Source organism: Mastigoproctus giganteus, chromosome 12 (genome assembly GCF_048544385.1).
Source record: "Mastigoproctus giganteus isolate SK-2022 chromosome 12, ASM4854438v1, whole genome shotgun sequence".
Taxonomy (NCBI): Eukaryota; Metazoa; Arthropoda; class Arachnida; order Uropygi; family Thelyphonidae; genus Mastigoproctus; species Mastigoproctus giganteus.
This window is the reverse complement of record NC_143586.1, coordinates 170,408,232-170,424,705: the sequence shown is the minus strand read 5'-3', so window position 1 is coordinate 170,424,705 and position 16,474 is coordinate 170,408,232. Positions and strand designations below refer to the sequence as shown.

Genomic DNA, 16,474 nt, shown 5'->3' with positions numbered 1-16,474 from the left:
CCCCTATTCTAATTTATTTTCATTTTTTCTGTGCTTGGTTATCAAATTAATGTAATTTTAATGTGCAGTTTTGTTTTGATTTTAATTTCAGTTAGTAGATGTTATGCTGCACATTTGCATTTTCATTTGGACAATCAGTATGCACTCTACATTTAGTCTTTCAGTTTGAGTTGTTTCCTTGTTTTTGGGATAACCAAATTTAAGATGTGGTTTCTGTTGCCATGTCTGTTTTGATCACTTGCATCATAGCATTGATGTGAGAAACGAGTTTTTGCAAATTTCCACAGGACCAATGTCCTTTGATAAAGCGCCCACTGTGGTTCCCCTAAACTTACTTTCTTCTTCAGTGGGTGTCTGCATTCACCCACTGAGTTGGGATTTCCTAGCTTGTTTCTAGCATCAGACTGTAGGCCTCAGCCTATTTATGAAATTTTCTAATTTTTATTTTTAATATTTGTTCATATGCAGGTGGCATCTCTTTAGTATTACTGATTGCAGTTTGCATCTATCCCTTCAGTGTGGTAGAATAATGTTTTAATTTTAAATCAATGTTTAAATCAATCACACTGTTTTATTTTCAACTTTTACCAATCAGTAATGTAAGGGCATAAAATATACATTGACAAAATAAAAAAAAAGGACATTTATAAACAGAACAAACTGAATTCTATAACTGAGGCTGTGGTTTTCTCTCCCCATTTTGAGGTGCTAATTCATATACAATAGCTGGCTCAGCATCACAGATATACTGCCATCTTTTTGTTTCAAAGAAGTTGATCCATTTTCTCTTATAATTTAGACCTTCTGGTAACTTAGCTTCATTCTTTGCCATTTTCTGCTTCAAAAGGGGAGTTTATTTAGTTTAGCATTACATCACATTTCATACATTTCGCATGAAAATTCATAATTATCTAAATCCACAATCAGCTGTTTGCTATCTTTATGGGTAGTCTGTATTGCCTAAGTGTGACTCTATTGAAATGCAAAAAGTTGTAGAAATTCAGGATGATCTTCAAAACAGATGAAGTTAAAAGCAATGGTTATTTTTGAATGTGAGAGTCCTGTAGAAAATGTGCTATGTCTGCACACACAGACACTTAGCAGTCACTAATATTCAGTACAAGGAACGATATGAAAATGAATGTAATGTAGAAAATAATTAAACAATGACTATGATTACATTTGAAGTTTAATCGAGGCAGGTGTCAGGGAAAAAAAAAACTGATATCATAATATCAAAATCAAATGAAAGATGCCATTACTGAGACTCACAAAAATAATTTCAATATTTAGAAAAAGTCCAACAAAGAATACTGTCCTACAAGAATTTGTAAATTCAAAAAATAATCTTAGAGATAAAAAAAAAAAAAAAAAAAAACATGGTAGAATTCACTCATAGCTATGAATGAGACATTTATGAAATTTAAAATTGCACAATAAAGACTTTGATATAGACAATAAATGGAGTGAATAAAGAGAGTGAAAACTTGTCTTAGAAGTTCTCACTCTCTTGAAATTTGCAATTGAAGCAAGTATGCTAGTTGCAACTAGAAGTGATTATTAGTTTTCTATTGAAAAATAAATGAAATAGACACCAAAGTAGCAAAACAAACTCTTTTAACAAGGATTGGACAGTGCAGCATCTTGTTTACTTTTTATTAGCATTAGCATTAGTAGAGGCATTTGATTAAAGATTTATTTTTAATCAAATCAAATCAAAGATTTGATTTGATTTATTAAAGCCCTAAACATGAAAAGTATTCTAACCTATACTACTTAGTACTGCACAGTGGTTGAAGGTTGAAAAGACAGAAGATACTTATTGACACTATACTTGAATTTCTGTAGACTGTAATTTTCAGTAAATACATGTAAGGAAGATTGTTCCAGAAAGCAGATTATTTATTATTTATTTATTTTTTTGATGCTTATGCCAAGAGAGATATGTGAGCTTGTCTAGAAATTCGAGTGTTGCAGAATTTGAGCATAGGAGTGGTAGATTTGTTTTCCAAGAAATAAAACAGGACTAAGTTTTCTTTGCCCCGCTGGAGATTCATATTTAAGGAATTGATCATGGATATTTGAGAAGTTGAGATCACTTGTGTAGGGCAAGGTGGAATGGAAAATACCATCACTAGAAAAACTATTGGGAGAATTTGTAATCAGTGGCAGAAAGTCATTAATAAAAACAAAAATAATAAATAAATAAAAAAAAAAACACAGAGGGGACTGAATCTTGGTAAGCACCAGCATAAGTAAGATGATAGGGAACCATCTATTATCATCTGCAGTGGGTAATCCATAAGTTATTTGGTTTTTAGGAGCATTAGCAATATTGCTTTAAGTTTAAGGCCATATTTGCTTCAGGGATATACGGTGGTCATTCCCTGACCTTTCCGCATCCTCCGTATTTGGTGGTCACAGGCTCGAACCCCGGTCTAATCAAGAAGCGTGTGCTACACACTGCTGCTCCTGCCCACCTGGCTATGAAGGCGCCCTCAATCCATAACATCTGAGCTTGTTTAGAAGATCTTTATGTCAAACATGATCAAAAGTAACTGCTTGAGCTTCCAACTTTTCTAAAGATGAGTAACATCAGTCAGTACATCACAGCTGATCGATATTGGTGATCATTGATCAGATGAATTTCTCCATTACTTTGGAGAATAGTAATGTAAGTGCAATGGGATGATAAACGAGTGATGTTGTTGTTGGTATTGAGCTTAACGACACAATGGGTACTGAGGCCAAATTGTGTCTGTTCATTGTTTATTTACAGGCAACATATAGCTATAGATATTAAATTATATGCTCCTGTACTGGTCAATAGATTTTAGGTATATCAAAAGTTCTATGTTTGCTTCATTTCCTATGAAGTGAGATAAGTCATGAGAGATATTCAATGTGGAAAGAGATTTTTTTTTATGAAAACCCCAAACACGAGAGGTATTAGAACCTACGGTACTTAGTACCGTGCTTGGACTGGCGATTGAGAAGATGAAAGAAGATATTTGTTGACATTAGACTTGAACTTCTATAGACTGTAATTTTCAGGAAATACATATGAAAGTAGGCTGTTCCAGAAAATGGCAGTTGAATGAATAAACGAGGAAGATGAAAAGTTGGTTCTGTGAGTTTGAAGTTGGACAGTAAATGGATGTTGGCAGCACGCATTTGGACTGTTTTGAAAGAGCAGGAATTATAGAAGCGAATTCAGAACCGTGCCCATGGAAGTAACTGTAGAAAAGGCATGCAGCAGAAACAGTATTCTATGAGACAGCGAGTGGAGAGCCTCTGTTAGAGAGGAGTCATTAATTACCCCAACTGCCCTCTTCTGAATGGAATCTAGAAGCCTGAGTGAGGTTTTCCACATTTGGGCACCGTCCCAGATGTGGGAACAATATTCCATGGTAGGGCAGATTTGAGATTTGTACAGAGTGAACAGCTGTTTGGAAGAAAAGTAACACCAAGAGCGAAAGAGAAAACCAAGTTTTTTAGATGCAGAGGAAGCAAAATTTGTAATGTGCTTGTGCCAAGAGAGATTAGAAGTCAGGGTAATCCCCAAAAGAGATATATCATTTTGCCTAGAAATTGGAGTGTCACCAAAGATAAGCATAGGAGCAGAAGAATCCTTATTGCAAGATATAAGACAAGACTGAGTTTTAGAAGGATTGAAATCAACTAAGTTGTCTTTGCCCCACTGAAGAATTACCTGGAGATCGGCATTTAAGGAATTGGTAGCGGATATTCGAGAAGTTGAAGCTGATTGAGCAGGGCAAGGTTTCTCAAAATGGAAAGTGGAATGCAATGTGCTATCATCAGCAAAACTATGAATAGGATTTCCAGTCAATGAAAGGTCATTAATATACAAGAGGAAAAGAGTGGGGGAAAGAACTGAACATTGGGGAACACCAGCATTAGTGGAGAAGTTAGAAGACAGAGAGCCATCTACCATCACCCTCGGTGAGCGATCAGGGAGAAAACTGGATAAAGAATTATAAAAAACAGTTGGCAAACAATAAGATGGAAGCTTGTTTAGAAAATCTTTATGCCAAACACAATCAAAAGCCTTTGAGATGATGCCAAGAGCAACTGCTTGTGTTTCACCAAACTTTTCCATTGAATTTGTCCATAAATGGGTAACATAAGCCAGAATATCACCAGTGGATCGACACTGACAGAATCCATACTGGCGATTGCTGATCAGACAGAAGGTTTCTAGGTAGTTTAACAGTTGGTGGTTAATTGATTTCTCCATTACTTTATAAAGAGTAGAAGTAATTGCAACGGGACGATAACTGGACGGGAGGGATTTGTCACCCTTTTTAGGAACTCGCTGGATATAAGCAAATTTCCAAGCAGAAGGAAAAACACTTTTGGAATAAGAAAGTGAAAAAAGGCGGCAAAGAATAGGAGTAAGTTCGGGAGCACAGGTTTTGAGAACAAGTGAGAAAATACCATCAGGACCTGGAGGTTTCTTAGCATCAAGATTCGTCATTCGTGGGAATGGTGGGAGGTGTTTTACCAAGATCATTAATACATGAGTTGGAAGAAAAATGGGATGCTAGTAGGTCAGTTTTATCCTTGGCTGAAATGACAACAGAACCATCTGGTTTTGAGAGAGATCGGCAAAAGTTGCAGCCAATAGCTTTGGCAAGAGACCAGAATGCTCGGCTACCATTACGGCAAGAAGCAAGTTTTCTACTCTTAGCCTGTTCAAAATCTAGTTTGGACTGATTAATAACTGCTTTACAATTGTTGCGAGCTTCGGTGTATGCAGAAAATGAAACTGAAGAATTGGAAACAAGCCAATTATGATATGCAACATTCTTCTCTTGAACAGCCTTAGCAACATTTAGTGGAAAACCAAGGTTTAGATAAACAACGAGATTTTAGACTGGAGTGTGGAATAAAAGATTCCATTCCTACAAGAATAATTTCGCTGACACAATCAGAGCAAATGTTGACATCAGACGTTTTGAAACAGTTGATTGACCAAGGAAAAGAAATCTCACAGGTCATCCTTTTGCATCCTTGTAATGCCAAACAACACAAGTTTTGGAATAGCCATGAGATAAAGGCTCCATTGGAGAAGAGACAATCACCAAGTTGTGATCTGAGGTGCCTAAAGGACCACTCACTTCGACCGTGCATTTAGAAAGGTTGTTAGTGAGAAAAAGATCTCAAGCATGTTGGCTGTATGGTTAGAATTGTCTGGTATTCTTGTAGGTAAATGAACAATCTGTGCAAGGTCATTAGTAATTGCAAAAGCCTTAGCATCTCGACCAGCCGGGTTGGTGTGACTAGAAAATGGAAGCCAGCTGGAGTTGTGAACATTAAAATCACCAAGGAAAATTACCTCACTGTTAGAAGTTGGACTGGAGAAAGTCAAGTTGCAAAGAGAGGAAGTCAAAGAACTCCAAGTGATTAGTGGAGTTGGGAGAACGGTAGAGACAACAGATGAATTTGACACAATGAGGTAAAGAGATTTTAAGCCCGAGAAGATCGAAGAGAGGAGATTCCAAATTACCAAGTCTCTGACAGGCAATATTGGAATGGACATTGCACAAGTACCACCTTTGAGGCGAAAGGAATCATACAGCGAATAATTTGGGCAACTGAGATGAGCAGTGGTTGAATCAACTGATAACTGAGATTCTGTCAGAAAAAGTACATGGGGTTTGGCAGACTGCAAGTGGAAATGGACATCATTCAAATTAGAATTGAGACCACGTATATTTGTGAAATGAACTAGGAAGTGTTTGGGAGGTTTAGATCTTTTCGCAGATAAGTTTACTCTATTAGTTTGACTATTCATGGTGTATTCCATGGTAAGAAAAAGTAGGTGGGGGGGGACATGCTGTATGAATGAATGAAATTTTTGGATATGGTGTACACATGGTAAGAATATACTCAGATTCTTGACATAACATCACCTCGACAATGCCGCCCTGCATGCACACTACTCTGACTCTCTCCATTCACTATCTGGCAGAGTAGAGGTAGTGGGTGCCTCTGTAGCCAGGTGGGCAGGAGCAGCAATGTGTAGCAAACGCCTCTTGATTAGACCGGGGTTCGAGCCCGTGACCACCAAATACAGAGGATGCGGAAAGGTCAGGGAATGACCACTGCATATCCCTGGAGCAATATGGCCTTAGCTGCTATGGCCTTAGCTGCTAATGCTCCTGAAAACCAAACAACAAACAAGTAGAGGTAGCAAGATTATACACTAGCTGATCCGGAAACTTCCTAAAAAGTTACCAATAGGCCGCTAGTAGAATTATCAACTAGCTGCCGGCCTGCGAACACCGTTTTAGAGCTGTACCCTCGAAATGTAAGGAAGATTGGATCTCACCAAGGGTCGACCAGAACTTAGCTCTGGAGATTAAACATGGGTTCCAACCCTTCAAGCCTCCAATAAGCAAAATGGTGGTATTGCACCAGTTGATGAGAGTCATTTACAACCTAGTATTGCCTGGTAACACGGAGGGGCAGCATTCCTCCATGTGGTGTGGGCGCCACACCTCGACCCCTGCTTACGTTGGTTCACACCTGGGTAATCACCCACAGCATGCTTGTGCATGGAGGTTATACCCAACACATCGTAACAGTCCCACCATCGTGAAGGTGCAAGCAGAGGATTTGGTTGTCACAGACCGTCCGGACCAATTAGGTCCACTTGGCTTAAATATCACCCAAATATCAGTTTCATCAGCGTTTTAGACTCCTAGATAGCAGGTATAGCTTATCTGGCATATCTGAGAGAATGTCTGTGACAACTTCAAGGACCAAAGAGAGAAAGATTGAAAAGTATTTGACTGAATGGTTGAATATAAGGGACAATCAACCAGAAAATGATGGACCATAAGTTGCATCAGACAGGATGAACACTGAGGTGGGTTTTCTCCCAACAGTAAGAAGAGATGTGTATGATGAGTATGTCCAATTCTAATTCTTGCCCATACCACTTCCTCTCGTCTGTTTCGTCGGAAGCCAGAGAGCCGCAGAATTGGTTCTTGCTTTATCTGGTAAAGTTTATTGTTCGTGTTAATTTTCCAGATCTGTGACGACCAGTTGTTGTAGCATGCTTTGCGAATGATAAGCTTATAGTCGCTGTAAAGAACCCGAGGATGTTGTGAGAGAGTGTGTTGAGGATTTTTAGTGGCAATGTCAATACTTTCATTTCCTGGAATGCCAGAATGACCAGGCTTCCAGCAAAAACTGATTGACTGATTGGACACACTGCAGGAGATTAACTGGAAATGAATTCATTTCAAGATAGGATGGGGAATTCTTCCTTATGTCAGACACAGAACTGAGGGAGTCTGTGTAAATTATGGCAGGTGAGATGGATAGCTGAATAATTTTACTAAGTGCTAACTTGATAGCATATAATTCAGCAGTGAAAATGCTGCAGGCTAATGGTAGTAAGGTTGTGCCAGTAAATGTAGGAAAAACTGCAGCAGCACCTACCATACTGGCAGTTTTCGATCCATCAGTATAGATTTTACAGGCATGGGAGTTCAGAGTAGCATGAGCTGAATGCAACTGCCTGATATTGCAAGGCGGTATGACATTTTTCCCCACTGAAGAAAATGTACATCGTAAGAGACAGAAATGTATGTCCAAGGTGGAACAGGAGCAGTTGTGTCCTGAAAAATATCACTGAAATTAATATTCCAATTCTGAGAAAGCTGTTTAATCCTGAGTGAAGTAAGTCTATTTTCATTTGGTTTGCTCTCATAGAAAACATCCCATCAAGTATTATAAAGATACTCCCAACGGGGGTGCGATGGAAGACTCTGGTTTTAGCAGCGTATTGGAGCAGTAATGTTTTCCTACAAAGATGTAATGGGTGATCATGCACTTCAATATAAAGACTTTGGATTGGAGAAGTCCTGAAAGTACCCAAAGCAGTCCTCAGAGCATTGTGCTGGATGATATTTAAACGTTTTAAAGTAGTGCTTCTGGCAGAGTCATATACTAGACAACCATAATCTAAGCGTGAATGGATTAAAGTTCTGTAAAAGTGAAGTAAAGTATATCGATCCTCTCCCCAAGAACATCAAAGTATGTTCATATGCTTTAGATAAACATTTCTTAATTGAGTGATGAGCTTGGAAATTAAGCTTGCTGGCTAATATAAGATCAAGAAATCTGATGGCAGTAGCATGTGAGATTGGAGTATTGTTGATTTGTAATTCAGGATCAGGATGGACAGCCCGACGCTTGCAAAAGTGGGTGGCAGTGCATTTCTTTTCTGATAATCAATAACCATTCCTTAAAGTCCAGGATTCTATTTTGGTTATGGCAAGTTGGAGTTGGCATTCAATGGTATTGATGCTTTGAGACTGACAGGAGATGGTAAGATCATCTGCATACATATAAGTTTCAACAGTTTTTGGGATATCATGTGTCATGCTGCTAACTCTAACTGCAAAAAGTGTTGAACTAAGTATCGATCCCTGCGGAACTCCTTCTTCCTGAATGTGAGAAGCAGAGAGTATGCTTTTATACCAGACAAGTGCGCAATTGCAGGAAATTTTTAATTATTTCAGGCAAATGGTCCTTAAATCTTTACCAGATGGTAAAGATCCATAAGAATACCATGATGCCAGGTAGTGTCAAATGCCTTTTCAAGATCTAAGTTGAGCATAACTAGATGTTTCCTGACAAAGGCATTGCAGATAGGAGATTCAGCTTTGATGAGCACACCTAGGGTTGATCTATTTTTTTCGAAAGCCATATTGATGATCTGGCAGGAGATTCTGTGACTCCAGGATGTAAGTATTTTCATTGAAAATTCGATTGTAGAAGATCAAAAAAGTAAGCAAGTCCTTTTCAGGTAAATGCTTCAGCATAATGTAATGAATACCATCTGGGCCTGCGACACTATTGGATGATCTATTTAATGATTCTTTGAGTTCTGTTATAATGTAAAAGGTTGGTTGTATGGGAAGGAGTGCCGTGTGAAGTTGATTTTAAGCCGTTCTGCAGCTGTTTTGGTATTTTGGATGCATAGGAAGCAGAAGTAGAGATTATTATTTATTTCAAAGTATTTTATTATATTTTTTTGGCGGGCTCCAGGGTTTCCCCTATTCACCAGAAGTAGAGATTGTGGCAAATGATTCTGCTAGTGCATTAGCAACTTCTTCAGGAGTAGACACGTCTTTACCTTTCCAATGAAGTATTGGAGAGGGCAGCCGAACAAATTTGCCATTTAGGGCCTGTATTTTAGGGCTCCAGATGAGCCGGGTGCTGGTGTCTTTGGTGATGGTTGAAGCAAAGGTAATCCATGAATCACGTTTTGCTTTCCATCTAATTTGCCTTGCTTTAGCTCTCTTATAAGCAATTAAGTTAGTTGTGGTAGGATACTTTCGGAAATTATTCCATGCATGGTTTTTCTCCTGTTTGGCATGAAGGCAATCTGTGTTCCACCAGTGATTCCGATGAATGTGATATGCCTTGGATTTTGGAACAGATGCTTCGGATGCTGTCAGAATCTGATTGGTTATGTATGCAGTTACATCATTGATGGGTTGTTTTTGAACATAAAGTCTATCTAGACATATTTGGGCAGAATAGTTATCCCAGTGTACCTTTCTAAACTTCCAAGTGGATCGTTGGTCAGGATTTAAAGTTACCCCTGTTTGTAACGTGCAAATAATTGAAAAATTATCACAATTAAAGGGTTTAATTGTTTAATTAATTGTTTAAGGGTTTAATTAACATGACATGGTCTGTTAACACCGACCATGTCATGGTTGGAAAAATGGAAGGTGAACAAATTGAATTACAGAAGCAGATCCTGTAGGTAGGTGGATGTACGTGGAAGGTCCAGAATTTAGTAAATTCAGATCATTGTTATTCAGAAACTCTTCAATCAATTTGCCTCTTGCGTCCATTGTAGCGGATCCCCACAATGAGTGGTTGCCATTAAAATCACTGAAGAGGCAAATTGGTGTTGGGAGCTGTGTAAGGAGATTGTCCAGTTCTGAATAAGGAAACGGCAGAGATGGTGGAATGTAAATAGAAACAATGGTAACTGAATTACCAACTTCAATACAAGCTGCCACAGCTTCTAGGGAGGTTTGTAACTGGACGAGCCTCGATGGAGTATTGGAATTAATAAGAATAGCTACTCCTCCATGTGCAGGAGATTCTGATATTCTGAATTTGCAGAGATAGGAATGTTTCCTGTAGGCATATGTCTATGGGATTAAATTGCATGAATAAAGCCTTCAAGTCATCTGAATGGCTTCTTAGTCCTTTGCAGTTTCATTGTATGATGTTTTGCATTATTTGGGTTTAGTTGAGGAAGAGTCATCTGACTGTTTTTTTGTATGGGGCATTTCTTCCGATCTTTTTTTGGAAACATGGGGTGTCCAGTATCCATTGTGTCATTGGCATGAAGTTCCAAGATGGGTTCCTCATAATCTTGGTGTTCATCTACTTCCATACTGTTAGTGGGTGCTCCAATTTTCTTAGTCTTTAGCAGTTTTCACTTTTTCTCTGTCACTCGAGACCATTGTAGTATCAGTTGGAAAACTGATTGGATTGTTGTTAGTGGCTTCACTGGTTTTAGTTTTAGGAGTGTCTTTTCCAGATGTTGATGGGGTTGCTTTAACCCAGTTAACAAGAGAAGTGCTGAGCGGAATTGACACATCTGTTTGAAATGCAGTTGATGAATAGCTCTGGGTGCAAAACGCATATGATCGAATAGGCATGGTCAACACAATCTGTCTGCATGCCTCACGATATGTACAAAGGAAGCAGGGTGGCTTCCTTTGCCGTTGGGGCAAATGGGAGTTGAGGCTGAACAATCTGTTTGTGTATGGTCTTTTGATCAATTGGACAGATGGCATGCCTGCTGAGAGTGCCCATATTTCTGGCATTTAAAGCAATGAATCGGGTTTGGGATGCAAGGGTGAATTTGGCAATTTAAATAGCCAGCTTTTACTGTGGATGGCAATTCTGGTGTGCTGAATGTTAAAATGATGGACCTAGTAGGAATGAGATTTCCATCTTTTTTTTGTCATTATACATTTGGCACTGATGACTTTTTGATTGCTGAGTTCTTGAATTAGTTCTTCCTCAGAGACTGTAAGTAGGTCCCACTCTGTGATAACTCCTTTAGATGAATTTAAGGTGTTGTGGGGAATGACAGATACTGGCAGCCTGCCAAACGTCTTTGTTTTTAGCAGCCATTTCAGAATGTTTGGAGAAATGTTTTGATCAGGAGGTCTCCTGATTGCAGTTGCGTCACCATTTTTGGTAATCCGGCAATGGATTCTAAATATCTCTGAATTAGAAATGGTGATAACTTGCCTACAGGCTGCGTGGATAGTAAGTGTATCACCAAAAAGTTTGGCAAGTCATGGCACTGTTCTTCCCTCCGAAGTCTTTTCGGTTGGTTCACATCGGTTGATGTCTAGCCTTGAGTTTAAAGCCTCTAGAGGCGGATACTCATATCCATGGTTGCTCCTTTTTGCCCTGGAGGATAAATTTTCCCCCAGGTTACTTGACCCCGCCATGTGGAGGCAGGGGCAGTGCCACCTAGTGACCAAGCGACTAGCAAAGTTAGTTGGTTAGTGAGAAAGCTAATAAATATATACAAAGAAAAGAAAGGTGGTTTCCCTTTCTGGTTTTTCACTCAAAATGTGTCAAGCACAGAACCACTTGCAGAACTGATAATAATAAAGGCACTAAAAATTAAACAAAATGAAATCACTGTCAAAAATTCTATATATCTTTTGGGAAAAATTGCTTGGACACTATCGCTTGGCACTCAGGGCTGATAAATGAGTGAGGAGCAATTTATCACCCTTTTTAGAAACTCATTCGATATGAGCAAATTTTCAAGCAGAAGGAAAAACACAAGTGGAATAAGAAAGTGTAAAAAGGGGCAACACAAAACAGGAGTAAGTTCAGGAGCACAGGTTTGAAGAAATGCCTGCCCTCATGATCCCAAACTTTCTTGGCAACAAGCTTGTTCAGAATTCTGAATTTCTAAATCTAAGACCACGACAGGCATTGAATCAAGTGCTGAGTACAGTAGGTGGTGGTTTAACAAAGTCATTGATACAAGAGCAAGCAGAACAGTAAAGTGGGCTTTATCTTTAGCTGAGTATGCAATAGCAACATCAGTTTTTAACAAATGTGAGTGTTGATGGGCAGAAGTTGTGGCCAATAACTTTGGCAAGGGAGACCAGAATGCTTGACTACCACTTGGAAAACAAGAATGTTTTCTACTCGTAGTCTATTCAAAATCAAGTCTGGATTGATTAATAACTGTTCTACAATTATAGAAAGCTGAAGATTTTGATGTAAGCCAAGTACCCTCCTATTAAAATTATGTACATATTCGAGAATTTGATACCTCCATGTGGTATCAAAGGCTTTTTCGATATCTAGTGATACCATTACCAAATGTTCCTCTTCATAAATGTGTTGTGGATATTAGCTTTGGCTTTGATATACATATCTAAAGTGGATTGTTTCTTTTGCAAGCTGTAATTATGGTCAGTCAAGATGTTCTGTGTTTCAAGGTTCACGTAAATCTATGCTGTACCATCTTTTTCAGTATCTGCTGGTAAGGAGGGTTCTTACTCTGATTTTGGGAAGGAATCCACTTTCATGAGGTCATTCAGACAACTGAATGACCCCATGAAAGTGGATATTTGTTTTCTCTAAAGATCCAGTTGTAAAAGATCACAAGGAGGTCCTGGCTCACTATGATGTTGCAGCATGATGTAACAGATGCCATCTGGGCCATTGAAATGCTAGAATAGTTATGTAAGGACTGTTTAAATTTTATTAATGTAAAGGACTGATTATATGGATAGGAGGCTGTAGTAGCAAAATTGGTCATGTACTGTTCACTACAAAATACTGCAGAAGCTTTCAGCAAGTGCTTCTGCTATCTCTGCAAGAGAAAAGAAGTTGTCACCCCTCCAGCAAAGCTCAGGGAAGGAACTTGATGATATTTAACAGTCAGAGCTGAATTCTTTTCCAAATTAACCTAAAATCTGTGGCTTTGTTAAGGGCACTGGCAAATTTAATCCAAGATTTTTGTTTGGCCTTCTGCCATGCTTCAGCTTTGAGTTGTAATTAATGAGATTAGCTATACCAGGAAATTTACAAAATTGGTTCCAGGCTTTAATCTTGATTGATTTCACAATGACACAGTCCCTATTTCCACCAATGATTCAAACAGCTATCTATCTATTTGTGATTTTGGTACTGACACAACAGCTAATATTTTTGGTTAGTGATACACACATTTACATCTTCAATATTAAAGGACTGAATCAGCTGATCATCAAGATTCATTCCAGTCTGCCTTATGGAAGCACCAGGTGGTGCATCTTGAAAACTGAAGGAGTCGAGTGGGTTTGCATTTTAGAGATAATAGGTAGATAATCGCTGCTTTGTGGATCACTCAGTACTGACCATTTCATATTCAAGTAGATGAAAGAACATACTGATAGATCTAAAGCAGACAGAGCACCTGTCAGGAGATGGATATAGGTGTGAGACTCAGTGTTTAGATTTTATTAACCTACCTCTAGTAACTAGAGAAGAATATCCCTGTAATGCATTGTGGCCATTCAGATTGCCTAAATAAAAGTGGAAGTGGAAGCAAGCAAGAAATTTGGTGGGATATAAACTGAGACTAAGGTTAAAGTGATTCCAGTTCTACTAGCCCTCTATTATTGGCACACAAGTCTCAGCAAATTCCATTGAATTATATTCTGCATTGTTTAGTTTTAAACATGAACCTGACAGCTTATTTGAGGAGGTAGATTTATGTTGGTCCTGTTTTGGCTTACCATCATCCGTGTCAGTGGAATTCAACTGTTTTGTTTCCTGTGACGAACTAATCAAACCAAATCCCTCTTTGTCAGATGCTATAGTGATTGGAGTATTAGTTATCTAGGCTGTGTCTGTTTTGATGGGCAAGAGATGTGTTCAGGGCAACTGTCTTGTAACCTTTGATGGTGGCTGTATACAAGGATGCAAGCATAATTGCGAAGATTTGTTTTCATGCTTAAGGATCAGTTACCTTGTATTTTTTAATTTTGTTTTCCATGTTTCTATAGTTTACAAACCTTAGAGAAGACCAGATAATTTCCTTTGTACTTAGGCATAGAGGAGAAGAGACAGTACACTCTGGCTGGCTATGTTCTTTAAACTACAAAGAGGGAAGATTGCATTGCCTCGACACTTTGCTTGTTATATTTTTGACATTTTTAATGTTCTTGTTTATACTCTGGCACGACCACCAGGTCAGTGAAGTTTACAATAAATCATCGATACAAATGTTAATTGTATTTACATTTGTATCGATGCTTGCTACTGCACTCATGCTCCTGACCACTTGGCTACGTCTGTAACATCTGATAGGGTTTGGTAGAACGAGAACAAATTCTAAATAAAAAAATAACCTGCTTAATCACTTTTGGCAAGACTGAAGTAAGGAAGGTAAGTATGATGCTTTGTGTGGGTATTAAATTTCCTGTTATAATCTGTTTGACATGCTTAATTCTCAGATCTTTAAGCTCCTCAACTATTTCCACCTCTGAGAAGGTTAATAAGTCGCACTCCATTATTTCTTGGCACTCAGGGCCAAACAATTTTCAAAATTAGTGTAAGTCTCTGACAATTAGAATGCACACCTTCAAACTGAAAATAATTTGGACAACTTAGATGGGCAAGATGGAGGCAACAGAAAACTGGAGTTCTGTCAGAAAAAAGTAAGTGGGCTTGACAGACTGTAAATGGAAAATGATATCACTGAGACCATGTATATTTGTGAAATGAATGAGGAATCTTTTGGCAGGCAGATTAAAGTATTTATTTACAAAACCCACGATGTTTGCTTCTGATGATGCAGTGACTTTCCCCCTCAAGTACAAAATGTTCTGTTCATGCTGAAGAAATTCATACAAAAAAAAAAATAAAATAAATAAATAATAATAATAAAACATCAATGACAATTGAGAACAAACTTAACAGTACAAAACCAATAACCAAAATATGGGAGGAATGATCAATAGAAGACACTGGAATGTGCGAAACAAATTTTCTTTTATTACAAGGGTTTCCAAAAAGTAAGGTAACATATAGACCCGTTAATAACATTCAAAAATACTGCCAGTGCAGTGTTGTGGTACTGTCGCCTCACAGCAGATTACAGTTGCAAAAGTGTGGTCTAAAACAGGTGTTCGTGAAGTTATTCACTTTTTGCAAGCAAAAGGGTCTTCACCAAGTGACATTCACCATGAACTGGTTGCTGTGAATGGCAAAAAGGTGACGACAAAGAAGCAGATGTGTTTTTGCTGCAATGAATTTAAAGCGGGTTGTGTTGACATTGAAGATTGACATCAGGCGGGCAAGCCTTCATCGAGCCAAGACAGAAGACAACATTTCGCACATTAAGGGCATTGTTCTTGAAAACAGGTGAGTGAAACTGTGCGAAACTGTCAAATAGTGAACACGAGTAAGTCGACTGTTCACGATGTCCTTGGCTTTCGAAAGGTGTGCTGCTGCTGGGAGCACCGAAAATTGTCAGAGAGGAAAAGTAAAATGCATGGGGATGTGTCTGGAGAACCTGTAGTGATACAGTGACAAAGGAGAGGATTTTCTCGCTCACATGGTCACAGCAGACGAAACGTTGGTTCATCACTTGACCCCAGAGAGCAAACAAGATTCCATGACCTGGAAATATCCACAATCTCCTGTGTGCAAAAAATTCAAAACTGTTCCCAGTGTCCGAAAAGTCATGGCCAGTGTTCTGGGATCACCAAGGAGTTCTTGTTGGTAGATTTCTTGCCAAAGGGAGGAACAATCAATCGACGAGGAGCACAACAATCGACGCGAATCACTAAATCAAGCTAAACATTTGGTCTCTTTTTTTTTTTTGAGTGGCAAGTGTGAAGACAATGGGGGTTCAAGATAAGAGGCATGCTAATCTCCCAATGATGGCTTATAACACCGGTTCTTGTTGCTTATTTACGACTTTCAAAATATCTGTTTATACCTATTCTAGTTATTGTTTTTAATTTTATGATTTCTGGTTGATTATTATTATTTTTTAATTTGGAGTTTTGAAGTGTCCCGGCTAATCCAATCCCAGTAAATCGAGTCTGCTGTATGTCATTATTACTGTATTTAATGTTGGTAATGTCTTACTGTGTGTTTAATTTATCAATATATAACATGATTTTACAAGAAAATCATGTTATATATGAGGTCAGCAGGTTTTCGCTTATATCCATAATTTCGGCCATCCACAGTAGGTTTTGGAACGTATCCCCCGTGGATACAGGAGTCTTCTTACTGTAGTTTCAAAATCATTTAATTATTACCTAAATTGCAAGATAAATTTTTAAGTCATAAAATAGTATTTAAACTTTTCTATTGGAATTTTAATTTCTTCAACATCTGCTTTATCATTTGTATTCATATTTTC

General features: G+C 38.3%; 1 protein-coding gene across 1 annotated transcript in view; it reads right to left on the bottom strand.

Moving 5' to 3' along the window:
* The window catches only part of Abcd3 (ATP binding cassette subfamily D member Pmp70), a 461,674-nt gene that overhangs the window by 31,931 nt on the left and 413,269 nt on the right, over positions 1–16,474 (bottom strand). The gene's annotated exons all lie outside the window — the stretch shown is intronic.